Source organism: Peromyscus maniculatus, chromosome 10 (assembly GCF_049852395.1).
Source record: "Peromyscus maniculatus bairdii isolate BWxNUB_F1_BW_parent chromosome 10, HU_Pman_BW_mat_3.1, whole genome shotgun sequence".
Classification (NCBI taxonomy): Eukaryota; Metazoa; Chordata; class Mammalia; order Rodentia; family Cricetidae; genus Peromyscus; species Peromyscus maniculatus.
This window is the reverse complement of record NC_134861.1, coordinates 27,526,682-27,542,052: the sequence shown is the minus strand read 5'-3', so window position 1 is coordinate 27,542,052 and position 15,371 is coordinate 27,526,682.

The window sequence follows — 15,371 nt, the reverse complement described above, 5'->3', positions numbered from 1 at the left end:
GACCACCCTGTACAAGGACCTTGGTGGCCTTTGGCGTTTTGATTACAGTTATTTTCAGACTTGGAATACCTCTTTTTTAGCCATCATTCCTCTTGTTATTTTGAATTATTATTTAAATTATGAATGTTAAAATTTGGCTTTTTACATCATTTATTTCCTCCGGGTACTTGAGAAATTTTTGGAGTCTTATTTTACCTTGCAACCCTTCTGTTTTTCCTAGTCTTCCAGGCCTGTTATTGTGGCATACTCATAGGAGACTCCTTATGTATTAATTGTTTCTCAATTTGAAATTCATGTTGCCATTGGAAATGTCATAACCAAATTCACATAGTACAGTATGTATCCCAGCCAGGAGACAAACAATAGGGAAACATCTAATTAGGGAGAATATTTTCATAATGCAGTTTATTATCCCCAGTATCTTTACAATGAGATAGGCACTGCTGAGATTTCTAAGTTAAGAGAGAAGTCATGCCAGTTTCACATGGCAGAACCAATGGAAGCCAGGTGCCTGGCCCCGTTAAAAAATAAACAGTGTTGAACAGACTGCATTCCTATCCGCAGAGCAAGATCCAGACTGAAGAAGGCCGGCCTGATGTCTTGGCAATGATTCCAAAATTAAGAAAGGCTTTATAGATAAAGAACAAAGAGAGGGAGGGATGCCCGAGAAACAGGATGGAGAATGCTGCACACCGTAATAAAGAAAAGCAAAAGCCTTTGCTGCTAAGGCAGCAGAAATATTTACAGTTGGTTTCCAATCTCCTCATATTTTCTATGTAGCCAAACAGCAATAAAGGTATGTGGAAAGAACATATATATTAAATTACTGGGTGTCAGATTTCTGATTTGATAACACTTGGTGTAAAAATAACGGTTATTATTACTCTTCATTTATCTAGCTCTGAGAGTGAACACAGCACAGTATAATAAGTAGAATTTATCAGCTGAGGGACAAGATTGGTGCCCCAAGGGCTTCACCGTATAGAGCTCAAGTGGAAATGGTGACTTCTGAGAATCAGGGCACAGCAATCAGGAGCTGTGGATGCACCTCTCACTGGCTGCAGCTGGGGATGTGATGTCCTGTTGCAAAGCAATTTCTTTTTGTGGGAGGCCATGGAAAGAGCTTGGTGTCTGTCTTCAAAAAGAATCATTGAAATCTCTTCCTGTCTGTGCTTCGTGTCTCTATACATGAAAAGAGAAAGTATTTTCTGGAAGTCCCTATTTGGTGTCTTTTGAATAGTGGGCATGGTTCAGTAATGACAGAGAGGACCCGAGTCTGGGAGCAAGAGCAGGTTCCAGGAAGATGAGTCCAACCTAGAGGATTCTGAGTATTAGTTACAGAGGATGCAGCTGAGCTAGGAAGCATGACATGGGTTTTGCCCACTCTCTGCTGCTCAGATATCTGGAGGGTGATCAAGGGGTTGTCCGGAAAGCAGCAGGAGGGTCACCAGAGGAAAGTCCCTTCCTTCACACCACAGCGAAGTACTCAGTCGAAGCTTACTAACTTTCACTCTGGACTCAGTTTAATAATCATGTGTGTGTAGTTGGCTGATTTCTCTATTTTAACACAACAAATGAGAAGAGGAGAGAGAAAATCTGAAAAACACAACTAGAAATGGGTTGAGCACACAACCCTAGAATTTCAGTGGACCCTGAGGGTATTAAGATCCTGACTTGTAACCCAGGACCCACTGAGTGTTCATCTCCACTGCTATATGTTATTGTTGTACCTGTTTCGAGAAACCCCCAGAGACCACCAAGGAGCCAGTTTCTAATGCAAGCACATAAAGGTCCTTTTCTTGTCAGGTTTGGACCTGGGCTACCACCAGGCAGATGTAGGGAAATGTGGCAATGGCGGCGGGCCCAGAGGTAGAGAGATTTTGTAGCTAAAGTTTTCCTGTGTCCCACCTGGCCCACAACCAGGACAAATCTCTCTCACCCACCAGTCCCATAGCCGCTTGGACCCAAATAAACACACACAGGCTAATATTATTATTTTTTCTTTTTTCAAGACAGGCTTTCTCTGTGTAGCTTTGCACCGTTCCTGGCACTCACTTGGTAGCCCAGGCTGGCCTCGAACTCACAGAGATCCGCCTGCCTCTGCCTCCCAAGTGCTGGGATTAAAGGCGTACACTACCACTGCCTGGCTCCTAATATTATTTTTAAACTATGGCCATGGCAGGCTTCCTGTTATCTAGTTCTTATATCTTAAATTGACCCATTTCTATAATCTGTACTTTGCCACGTGGCTCGTGGCTTACTGGTAACTTTACATCTTGTTTCTCATGACAGTGGCTGGCAACATCTCCCAACTCAGCCTTCCTCTTCCCAGTATTCTCCTTGTCTGCTTATCCCATCTATACTTCCTGCCTGGCTACTGGCCAATAAGCATTTTATTAAACCAATGTACAAAAGCATCATCCCACAGCATTTCTCCTTTTCTGTTTAATTAAATTAAAATTAATTAAATTAAAAAAGGAAGGTTATAACTTTAACATAGTAAAATTACATATAACAGTTATCAAGCAAGAATTGCCATTACAATATCTAGTCTATTTGTATTTGGCAAAAAATAGAGAAGATATCCTATCTATCCTATATTTGTGAGTCTAAGGTTTCATATCTACCTTATCTCGTATCATAACCAAGGAAAAATCATAGTTATAAATATCTAGTTTTCAGGTACATCAAAGACCCCAGAAGGATATAACATTACCTAAGTAAACAGGAAGTGCCTTGTAAGCAACTTCCAAAAATCTAGAATGACAGAGACAGCTAGCTGCCTTGACAGTCACCCAAAGTTTCTCTGCAATGTTGGGGCATGCATTTTCAGCCCATAGGTCTAGAGTCTCTCAGTCATTTCTCTCTGTGTCCTGTAGAATGTCTGCCAGTTTCTTCTGTAAAGCAGGAACCTGAAGGACCATTTTGCCTTGCAAAATTCAGTAGTCACCTTCCTATGGGTCCTGCATTTCCAGTTTATACCACATTTTTGTCAAGCAGTCCAGGCAAGAACAGGTTCTTGTCCAAATGGCTATTTTTGGCCAAGAAGAAGATAAACTCCATATGGAGTGTCTTCAACACCCATCTTTCCCTTTAAAGTAAATTGGTGCTGCCAGGAACAGACTTGTCTCATTGTCCAAAATTCTAAGATTTTAAAACATTTTAAATGCTATATTCTGTAGGTCTTGAAGTGTTTGAAGATTACCTACCTAATTGAAATACACCTTTATATACCCAAATAACTTAACTAACATGATTATAAGTTTGATTATCCTTGAAGACTATTAATCTGTATTTCTTAATTATGTATTACAATTTCAAATGAGCAGCATAAACATAATACCTTAAACAAGAGTAGAAATACCATACAGTATAACAAAAATTAACTTTAAATTTGTATCAATAAACTAAAATCCATAGCAATGTAAAACATTTCAAATAAGTTGTTGCTCTTTAAAAGTAGACTCAATAATCTGTCCTTTTATACTATCATATCTATGTCCTATCTTTCCATATTATATTTCTCTTTCTTCTTTTAGAAAGATATTGACTGTGACCAATAACAATTTGCAACCAACAGCCTAAACAAAGACAAACATCCATAATCCATTTTTTTTGGGGGGGGAATGTGGGCATAATGTTCTAGGTTACTTCCTGCTGATAGAGGCACTGGTAGTCTTATGGGGATCCTGAGAAAATTCAAGATAATGGTCAAGTCCTGGAAAGAGCAGCTATAAACTTTGTTGATAGGTACCATCTGTTAAGGTTCAGGAGGTCTGGCTTGATCAAATCTGATCCATCTTAACCTGGAACAAATCCATAGCCTCTTGCTTCCTGTGGAAACAAAAACAGAGCCTCCTTTCCAAAGCAACATATGCTTAGACATAAATTTTGAAGTCAAGATAACTTTAAAATATATATATTGATTTAATTCAGTAGCCTTAACTATCAAATGTCTGTCTGCAATTAAAAATTCCAAAAACAATATAATCTAGACTCTGTGTGATTTCCATCTTTATGTGCCTCATTTTTATATTACTTTTACTTTCTCTTTAAAGACTTTATTTCTTAAAACTTTCTATTTCTTTAATATTACTGTCTTTATTTCTTTTTCTCTCTCAAGCCTACATACATTTTTATACACAGTATAAACCATTTAGAGGTTTTATAGCTAGAGTTTTCCTACCTTGCCCACAGTCAGGACAAATCTCTGTCACCCACCATTTCAACAGCCTCTCAGACCCAACCAAGTAAACACAGAGACTTATATTGCTCACAAACTGTATGGTCATGGCAGGCTTCTTGCTAACTGTTCTTATAGCTTAAATTAATCCATTTCCATAAATCTATACCTTGCCACATGGCTCGTGGCTTACTGGCATCTTCATATGCCGCTTGTCCTGGCAGCGGCTGGCAGTGACTCCTGCTTTCCTGTTCTTTCTTTTCTCCTCTCTGTTAGTCCTGCCTATACTTCCCACCTAGCCACTGGCCAATCAGTGTTTTATTTATTGACCAATCAGAGCAACACATTTGCCATACACAACATCCCACAGCAGTTCCCCCTTTTTTGTTTTCAAAAAGGAAGGTTTTAACCTTAACAAAGTAAAATTACATATAATTTGGGGATTTTGGCATAGCTTCACTTACTACTTCCTGCTGGAGGGGGGTGCCGTATCTTATGGGGACAGAAAGAAAATTTTACGATTATGGAATAGTCCATGAGGCTGTATTTTCTGAGCCAGTTGCCTTCAAACCATTCTGGATGTTGGATCATCTGGTCCATGGTATCATCGGAGTCCTTTCAGGGGGTCTTGGCTGGTCAAACCTGATGTATCTTAATCTGGAACAAATCCATAGCCTCTGGCTTTCTGTGGAAACAAAAGTAGAGTCTCCTTTCCAAAGCAACACATCCTTACATCCAAATTTTGAAGTCAAAGTATCTTTAAAATATATATATTGGTTTAACTCAACATCTTTTACGATCAAATATTTTTCTGCAGTTAAAAATCCCAAAGACAACACAATCCAGATTCTCTGTGTACTATTCATCTTTACATGGCTTATTTTTTATATTAATTTTATTGTCTCTTTAAAGACTTTATTTTTTAAAACTATGTATTTGTTTATATAACTGTATATATCACCTTTTTTTGTCTCTTTCAAGCCTACGTATATTTTACACACATTGTAAACTATTACATCTGAATCTGTCTTATTGTGAATCTATTGCTTTAAACTGAAGCATTTGTAAGACTGAAATGGCGCTATGGCTGCTGGCTCTGCCCACCTCAGCTTCCCAACAGGGTGGTATGTTTATTGCCATCTCTGGGAGCTATCGTGGGTCTATGCTTTAATCCAAGCAGCGTGTAGCCCAGAAACCTCTTTTTTTTTTTGTTTTGTACTAGCAAAGGCTAAATCCACCATACAGCTTAATGTGCCACTTGCAGAGGCCTCACTCCCGCCATACTGCAGGTCAAGCACTTACGCCAGGAACCCGCCATAGTAGCTCAAACACGCAGGCTGCCACTAACTTGAGAGAGACAACTCGGAACTGTTTTTAGCTCCATTTTATAATCTTTTTCCTCAGGTTTTAGGTGGAAACTCTTGCCACCACATTGGGCGCCATTTGTAGATGTAACCAACCGTCTTATTAAATAAGAAATGTGTACTGAAATGTGATTTTAATTGTATGTTAATAAATAAAGTTGCCCGGGGGTCAGAGCTATTAGAGCCATAGCAAGAGCATGACGGTGGTGGCGTACGCTTATAATCCCAGCACTTGGTAGGCAGAGCTAGGTAGATCTCTGTGTGTTCAGGGATACAGCCAGCATTGGAGACACATGCCTTTAAGACCTGGAGGGCTGTACTTACAGGCAGTGACTAGGCAGTCACGTGTTTGGGTTTACATCCAATGAGAAGGCAGAACAGAAAGACTATATAAAGACAAACACACACACGAAGCAGCTCCTTTTCGGAGAGGTCTCTTGGCTTAAGAGGCTAGCTGCAGGGTAAGTCTCTCAGCTCTGATCTCTTGGCTTTCTTCTTTGCATTGGTTCTGTGTTTCTTATTTAATAAGATGGTTGGTTACATCTACACACACACAGGCTAATATTATTTTTAAACTATGGCCATGGCAGGCTTCTTGTTATCTAGTTCTTATATATTAAATTAAACCATTTCTATAAATCTATACTTTACCACATGGCTCATGGCTGACTGGTACCTTTACATCTTGTTTCTCATGGCAGCAGCTAGCATCTCTGACTCAGCCTTCCCCTTCCCAGAATTCTCCTTGTCTGCTTAACCCCCCTATAGTTCTTGCCTGACTACTGGCCAATCAGAGTTTTATTAAACCAGTGAACAAAAGCATTATCCCCCAGCAAGTTTTTTATAGGGAAAACTGCTAGCCGGGAATTACATGCTTTAGCTTCTTGGGATTGGGTAGAAGGAAAATGGGGCAAGATGATTTTTGAAACTACTAGACTTCCAGCATGAAACCATATTTGAAACTATTGGGATGGACTTTTGGAGGGGAACCACAACTTGCTGAGCACGATTATCTGGGCTTCTCAGCAGGAGTGCACTGCCCTGTATCTGTTCAAGGTGTCATGGCACATTCCTGAGGTCATTACTGGAACTGAGTACAGCAGGTGGTCTAAGATGGTGGCCCTTCCCTAAGATGGAGTCTGTATAGCCTTCACACTGTCCATATCGAAATTTATATAACCTAGTTACAGAATGAACTGTGATATTTTGCAAAAAAAATTAAAATAAAATAAACAAATGTGGAATCTAATTACTTCATATGAAAGACAAAGCACAAATAATAGGAATGAAAAATTTAAGAATAGAGATACTGCCAGGCAGTGGTGGCGCACGCCTTTAATCCCAGCTCTCAGGAGGCAGAGGCTGTTGGATCTCTGTGAGTTTGAGGCCAGCTTGGTCTACAGAGTGAGTTCCAAAACAGGCTCCAAAGCCACACAGAGAAACCCTGTCTCAAAAAAAAAAAAAAAAAAAAAACCACTAAAATAAATAAATAAAATAAAAAAGAATAGAGATATCATATAGAATGGTAACAAAAAATAAAATTCAGATTTGTGATTAATTAAGCGCTATTACTTGCTATGAAGATTTAAAGAAAACATTTTAGGAACACTTGAAATTATGACCCAAAATGTTAAGGATCATTTACAAGAAAAAGCAGGCAATGACAAAGACATTATCAAGTAACAGAAGCCAGAGAACAACAAAGCCTTTTGAAACTCATTTTACTATGGATATTATAATACATATTGTGTGTCAGGGTGTGCACTTAGATCTTAAGGACAAAACAATATAAGTCAGATTATTGCTCTCCTGACATCCTCATGTGTAAAATAAACAAATACTTGGTTGTGTTACTTACAATAAAGCATAAACCAGTCTACAAGCACCCAGGGATTGGTGGGGCCGGTGGGGTGGTGTTATTGCTACTTTTTAAAATCTGCAAAATATGTAAAATGCCTCTCTCTTCAAAGGTCACATTGGACAGAACTTCTGAAACAAGATGACCACCTAGAGGAAGACCATTCCAGAAAACTAGTGTCCCCTGCATGCAAAGGCCCCGAGGCGGGGTTTAGTTTGTTTACTTCTTGGTATATATATTCTTGGTGTACATTCCGACCAGATCAGGAGAGGATATGATCTTGAGACAAGAGTGTTCCAGAGGAATAGAACTGGAACTAGATGTGGGGAGAGATGGGAGAGAGAACCCAGAGGTTTAGATGTCTTCCAGATCCTGGACCCCAGTCCAATGAGCACAGAGGATATTGGGATCAGATGTATCACCATTATCAAGCTGGGGGAAGGATTTAGAGGTGGTGAAATTCCTGGCCAACCATAGATGAAGGCTGAAGGGATTTTCAAGTTAAAGCAAGCTTCGAAGGTAGCAAATAGACCCAAGAGTGGGACTGCCACTACCACCCAAATCTCCGTGGTTGCCCTTCCCAGTGAGAAAGAAGTGTGTTCTGTCCTTGGGTGTGGAAGGATGCAGAGTCAGTCTGAGTAATCCCTTTGTTAATGGTGATTTCACCAGAAGACAAGGAAAATCATCAATCTGAAATCAGAGCGACAGAATCGAGGAAAGAGCATATGTAGACACTCTTGGTCCAGCAATCATCCATAAAGTTGATTCTGATAGAAATGTATTTAGGGTTTTGCTATTTGAGTTTTTTGTTTTGTTTTGCTTTTGTTTTCCTTCAGGTAAAATCAAATTTGCTAATGGTTGGGAATTTTCTAGAACTAAAGAAGGAAAGGATGTAGTTGCGTATGAACTGAGAGACTGTGGGGACAGCTCTTACCCACGGAATAGTATTTCCTCTGTAGTTGTAGACACGTGATACAATTGCTCATGGAGATAAAGTCTCAGTGTCCGCTCTACACTCTTCCTTCTCTGCAACGACCTCTATCTTACTATATGCCATTGTGGAACTGATGTATGGTTACATTCCTTTCTTCTTTCTCAAGCACACTAGAAAGGGGGAAAAAAAAGAAAAAAGAAAAATTCCATTGTGGTCGAGCGCCAGCCAAGATTTAAAGGTTGAGCTGGACCTACAATTGAAATGCAAATCACTCTTCGCAAACAGCCTCCTGCTGAGGCCCAAATTTTTACAGATCGGGTTCCGCGGTCCTGATGAGGAATCATTAAGCGCATTGCCCAGGATTCACAAATTAGTTGCCGTCTAAGGTATCATTTTCTACGTTATAATTGTAACGTACCAGAGGAAACTTTGTCACAAAAGACAGTACCCTGCGCTTCCATTATTTTTCCAGCTGCAGGCCACCGAGGCTTCTTTCACACACAATAAAAATACCCACATCACGACCTCCCTCTCTGAAACACACACTCCTTGAATATAAACATTTTGAGAATATTGGTGTGCTTTTCTTCCCCTTCCTTTTTAGATGTGCAGGTGGTAAAATACTGGCTGCCATGAACTGCAGACAATAAATAAAAATTACCAGCTTCCCATGCTGCCTGATAGAAATGTGCCAGCTCAGGCGAGCCTGCCTCTGCGGGCGTGGACTCCGGCAGAGCCCTGCCGTCAGGCCGCCCAGGCCCTCTGGCCGGGCGCGCTGTGGGTGCAGGATTGCCTGTCCGCTTCACAGGGCCCCAGGACACTGCAGACCCTAGCCAAGGAGCAGGGCGGTTTCTTCCTCCTCACCCTAGAAAAGGCCACGTTGGAGAAGAGACAAAGCAAAGAGATGTGAAGAACTGCTCAGTAGGGATGTGACCAGCCAGGACACTTAAACCGGGTCTTGTCACACAGCTTCCCTAACAGAGTGACCTGCTGGCAGTCTCTGAGGGTATCATTAATCTCCTCTGGTACCTAGGAGCAGTTTCTTGAAAACAGGTCTGAGGACCTACCTGTCCAGAAGCACAAAGTGGGGCCGATTCTGATGAGGGTTGATGGCGTCATCACAGGATCTCATTTACTCCCTCCAGGAAAGGTGACAGCAATCTGTAATTTTTAATGTTTTTGTTTGTCCTTTGAAATTACCATACATATACACAATGTACTTTTATCTTATCCACGTCCACCTCCATCCAGCTTCTTAATTAGCCCCACTCTCTAGACAACCTTCTTACTGACTTCATGCCCTTTTTTGTTTTCCCTCTTCCTTGACTCCTTCTTCACCGTCTTCCCTCAGTACAGCTAATACTGATCTATGATCATAGGTTTGGGCCATCCATTGGGGTATGGGCCATATACCCACTGCTCGCTGTAAGTGACTCTTCCTTCCCCAGCAGCCATCCATTGCCAATGGCTCCTAAGTTAGCAGTGGGGTTTAGGTCCCTCCCTACCCATGTTGGAATCTTGACCAAACTGATCTTGTACTGGTCTTATGCAGGCACCCACAGCTGCTGTGTGCATCAGCCACAGTATGTCTTGCAGACAGCATTTTACAGTTCTCCTCCCTGTCCTCTGTGTCCTACATTCTTTCTGCCCACTCTTGTGATGCTCCGTGAGCCTTGGGTGGGAGGAGGTTGATAAGACAAGTCATCAAAGGCTCAGCATGAAGTCACTTCTTCTCAGCTTTTGTCCAATTATTGGTCTCTGCATTAGCTACTACAAAAAGAAGCTTCTCCACCCAACATTGAGAGCAGCAAGTGGATATTTATAGGATAGCTTGAAACTCTTTCTGTTTCTGTGAATCACCTTTCCTAAGTCCTAACCAATGGTGAGCACCGATCTTGGTTTTACTCTCTTTAATGGTTTCACCTTGTCCAAAAGATCATACAGTTAGAATTGTATGGTGCATAGAATTTTCAAACTGACTTTGTTTACTCAGTACTATACATTTAAGTTTCTCTGTCTTTTCTTGATGTTTCTTTTCAGCTCTAAACAATTATCCATTTCCTGAATAGTCCATAATTTGTTTATCCAGTCCCAGAAGTCTTTGCTGCACATTAGTTTGACAACCATTACAATAGATGAATTCTGAGACTTCTTCCTGCTTTAGGACTTGGTAATTCTATAAGATGGTCAAGGATACCATTATAAAGAACTGAATCCCTTAACCAGAAATTATATATACATGTATGAGCTAGCTATCATCTATCTATCTATCTATCTATCTATCTATCTATCTATCTATCTATCATCTATCTATCAATCTATCTATCTATCTATCTATCTATCTATCTATCTATCTATCTATCATCTATCTATTTATCTATCTTTCATTCACCTAAAATAGAAAGTAAAACTTCCTTCACAGGAAGTAACTATCTAAATCTAACTAGAAGCTACTAAAAATCCCTCCAGTGGCATATTTATTTGAAGGTGCTATGAAGGTGGTGAAACCTGATCAGAACCACAAAAAAAAAAAAAACAAAAAAAAAAAACCAGATGTTTCTTACTGTTGAAAGGTTCTTGGCAGGGCAGGAGAGACCTGAGGCAGAAATACATGAAGGAGTTGAGGTTCTAACTCCAGGAAATGTAAGGGATGAAGTGAAGATGGCTGTGATTGTTGCCACTTTCATGATGGCAGAAAAGAAAAAAATATAATGTGAGAAGTAGACAGCTGAGAAGATTGAAGGAACCTATTGGAGGTTTGGAATCCTTCTGAAGGGAAGGGTTAGAAATCTCAGTGAAGTCATAATAAAGTGTCCAATGAGGTAGGAATCTTATATAGTTTGAAAGTTTGTGTCTCTGGCCCCCAAATTTGTATCAGTGACTAGTAGAACAGTATGGGGGTTACCTTCAGGAAGTGATTATCTCACAAGTATGAACTCCTCTGAATGAGATTCGTGCCCTTATAAAGGCTATGTGAGGGACTTCATTTATATCTTCCAGTATGTGAATGGAATAAGGAAATCTACAAGAATGAATCGAGACCAGATCTTTAATCTATAGGACACTGATTTTAGACTAAGAAATTGCTATGATTTATAGCCATTCCATTTGGGACACTACATCAAGGCAGCCTCCACAGATTCACACAGAACCTTCAAAACCCACTTAGTGTCCAAAGTACAAATGAGGTACTTCGCATAGGAATATTCCATTCTTTAAAAACTATCCAGTCATATCTTAATTGGCTCTATATAATTGGTACACAAAGAAATTATCTACTTAAATACTTTTTCACATATTTTATTAGAGTTTCTTCTTTGATTTTTTTAAACTAGCTAACATAATAAACTTATTGTGTATATGTCAAATGATTTCCTTCAATTTATATGTACTGAGATTTATACTATTTTTCAATACACAGGTTTCATTTGTATGTAACATACCAATAGAAATTTCTCTTTATATTTTCCTCCATTTCAATCAGTCTAATACACACACACACACACACACACACACACACACACACACACACACACACACATATATATATATATATATATATATATATATATATAATTATTGAAAAGACTCAAATACCCAAGGTTCTCCTTTATTCCTGTAATATTTTGCTTCCTTGGCATTTTTCTTTCACAGCACCAATCTTGTTCTTTTTTCCTTTCTATGGCTAACAAATTACATAGTTAACTTTCAGTTCTTCACAAGTAAGGGACGATAGCATAACACTTGTGATCATACCGTTCCTCCAAAGTCTATAACGAAGTGTCACTTTCTTACTTGCAAAGATCCCTTTCATTACACTAACCTGTTCAAAGCATTAAGTAATAATACATTTACCTTCTCCATGAAAGCACAGAGTAGGTTTCCTCAGGTAGCATGCTTTACTAGCCCTTTAATTCCTTAGTCTAAGTTCATCTTCTGTTACTATAACAAAAACATGTAAATCTTGTAAAGGCTGGAGGGAAAGTTCTGTTTTGTTCACAGTTGTGCAGGTTCACAGGCACGGCTTTGGCATTAGCTTAGCTGTGGAAAGGACCTTAGGTCAGGTGACACACTGACAGGAACACAAGGGAAAGGAAAGAGACTTAGGGTCCCCAAAGGCAGCACCCCCATTACCCAAGGGCATTCCACGAGGGCTCACATGTTGACAGCTCCTACTGCTTTTTAACATCACCACACTGGGTACCAAGTCTCCAACACATGAATCCTCAGAAACAAACACATCCACATCATAGCACTTATAATGTAAGATACTTGGTTTACATTTTGTCAGACTTTCTCAACTTTGAAACTGAGTTCCTTTCATGAGCATAGTAAACATTATTAATTGAAAGTAGAATCAATGTGTCTTTTCTAGAGCAGAGGTCATCTTTGAGCTTTCTAGCCTGTATCTGACAATTAACCAGAACTCATAAGCTCTTGAGCCAAGAATGGGATTTATATTTTTATACGTGTGTTCAGTCAAAGAATATTTGACAGAGGTGTGTGGATCATGGAGTGCCCGAAACATAGTATTTCTTGTGCAATCCTTTGTAGAATTATCTCACAGACTCATGCTTTAGAGTCAGTAATAACTAACCCTATTACTATTATCATGAACAGCTCTGTAGAAGTACTATTGTTATGTCTGTCAGATTTACTTTCTTCCTGTGCAAAGTATGGAGTATATTTCCCAGTCTTCCTTGCAGTTAGAATTGACCAGACTTGTAGAATGGTTTTGGACAGACGCGATATACATCATCATTTCCAGACCTCCACTAAATCCATCCTATCTTGAAGATCCACCGCATGGTCTCTTTTAGGCTGTCTGTCTGTAGAAAAACAGCAGAGACCCTGATGCTTCTGGAGATAGTGGAGTTATAAAGTGGACCTGGGTCTCTGGCAGACCATGGTAGGCTGCACACTAACAAAGAACATCACATTGCACCTCATCTAATTAAAAATGACTCTTGTTGGTTAAGGTACAGAAGTATGGTGAGTTCTTAACAATGGTTGCTGATCTAATACCCCCAGAACAGTGCAACATGCAAACTGTTCTTTCTGCTTTGCACCTGCACCAGAACACCAGTACTGCTAAAAATGGAAACAGTCCATCTCTGAATGCAGTTTTACAGTCTATTACGTCTTTAGAGCAGATTTGGGAACACTGGTGACTTTTGTCCATTTTCCAGTTATTTAAGATTATATTTTCTACAATATTATTTTGACAGAACAGTGATCTTTTATCAGACAGAGTGATAGACTATCAACATTTGCACTGACTCAACCTTTCTCATGTCCAAGCACTGGGGCTTATTTGAACAAATTGTGCTTAAGTGATTTCAGCTAACCATTTATAAAGTTTAGTGAAGCAAGGCAAACAACAACCCATTATATTTATATTACCTAATAAAGTTATAATAGTCCTGGTAAATTTCTAAAGTAGGGTTCCTCCATCAATGTGACAAGATATTCACCGACAAATTGCAAGATGGGGGTTAATGTAAGAATGCAGGACAGAGGAGGGAGTTGGAAGAGGAATAAAGATGTTTGAAATATAAATTTTCACATATATATATATATATAATTTTATACAAAAAACTCAATTTGCATTACCCTACACAGAGATGATGCTCATCCCAGAAGCCATAGATTGCCAAATAAAAGGCCAATGCCAGGTATAGAATACCTCACATCATTGTTGATCAGAGGTGTACCAGAGACCCTCCCAAAATAAAACAGGCTGTACTGTTGCTCTTAAATTTCCACCATAACTCGATGTTAAATCTCTGTTGATGAAGACACCAGAGGACATGGAGAAATCAAGTTGTTACTGATCAGAAATTTTCCTCCATGTTGGATATCTCACATAGTAGTGAAAGGTGCTATGCAGAATTCTGAGGGATAAAAAGTCTTCAATGGTCTTAACCAGCTGTGAGCCTTGAGAACTGAAATAATGGCTGGCATGGCAAGATAAACCATGTAATAGTGGCATGAATATTATGGGGGTAACCAATTGCTTTCCTGATCAGATTTAAGGTCTACTCCACAAGAGAACACACATGGCAAGTCCGTATAATAGCTCATGTTTGGGCAGCTGATAGGCCCCAGGGTAATCCTTCTACTGTTGTATTGTTAAAAAATGAACATAGCAGTTTTAGTCAAAGTGCAGAGAATAAGTGACTGGAGAAAGATCAGCCAAGAGTAGCATACACTTATCATACCAGGGACTCTTAAAGAAAAGGGAGTGGACAGTTTATTATAAGAGCAAGAGGTCAGGGAGAACTTGAAAACTGTGTCTTCTGGCCAGCAGGACTGTAGCACTTATGAACTCATAGCAACTACATGTAGTTGCCTACACAAGGTCTACATTAGGTCAAGCCAGTGAAAATCCTAGCAGAGAGCGGGGAGGGGTTCAGAGGTCCTGCCCCCAGCTCAGAAGCTGACAGTTGATGGCTTCATGGGGAGGGAGAATCAATTTCCTTTAGAAGTATGGCTACTGGTAGGATGACCATACCCCGCCCATAGAAGTGTATGGAAAGCACAAATTGGAGCCAATGGGCCATTAAATTCAACAAAAGGAGCAAAACAACATCAACAAAAACCCAGAGGACACAAAGTGGAGGTGGGGGTGGAGCTACGAGGAGTTAAAGGTAGAATTGGCTTAAGTGATCAAAGTATATTGTATGAAATTCCTAAAAAAATTAATAAATCTGTATTAATTATTAACTATATTAACTACTATATTAACTAATTAAAATTTTAAAAGAATGTAGCTGAAGTTGATCAACCTGCAATTCAATTCTTGCTGTAACATTTATTCACTATGTGACCTTTGATGGACTCAATCTCTCCATTCTTCTGCCTCCCATTCATAAATAGGAGGAGACAGTGATAATGATATACTTACCAGGTATGAGTAAGGTTTGAATTGGACGTCTGCCTTTAATGTTACAATTTAGATATGTATTCCTGAGAGCTCCAGGCTGGTCCTGGTAACTTTATTAGGAGGTAGTGGAATCCTCAGAGGTGACA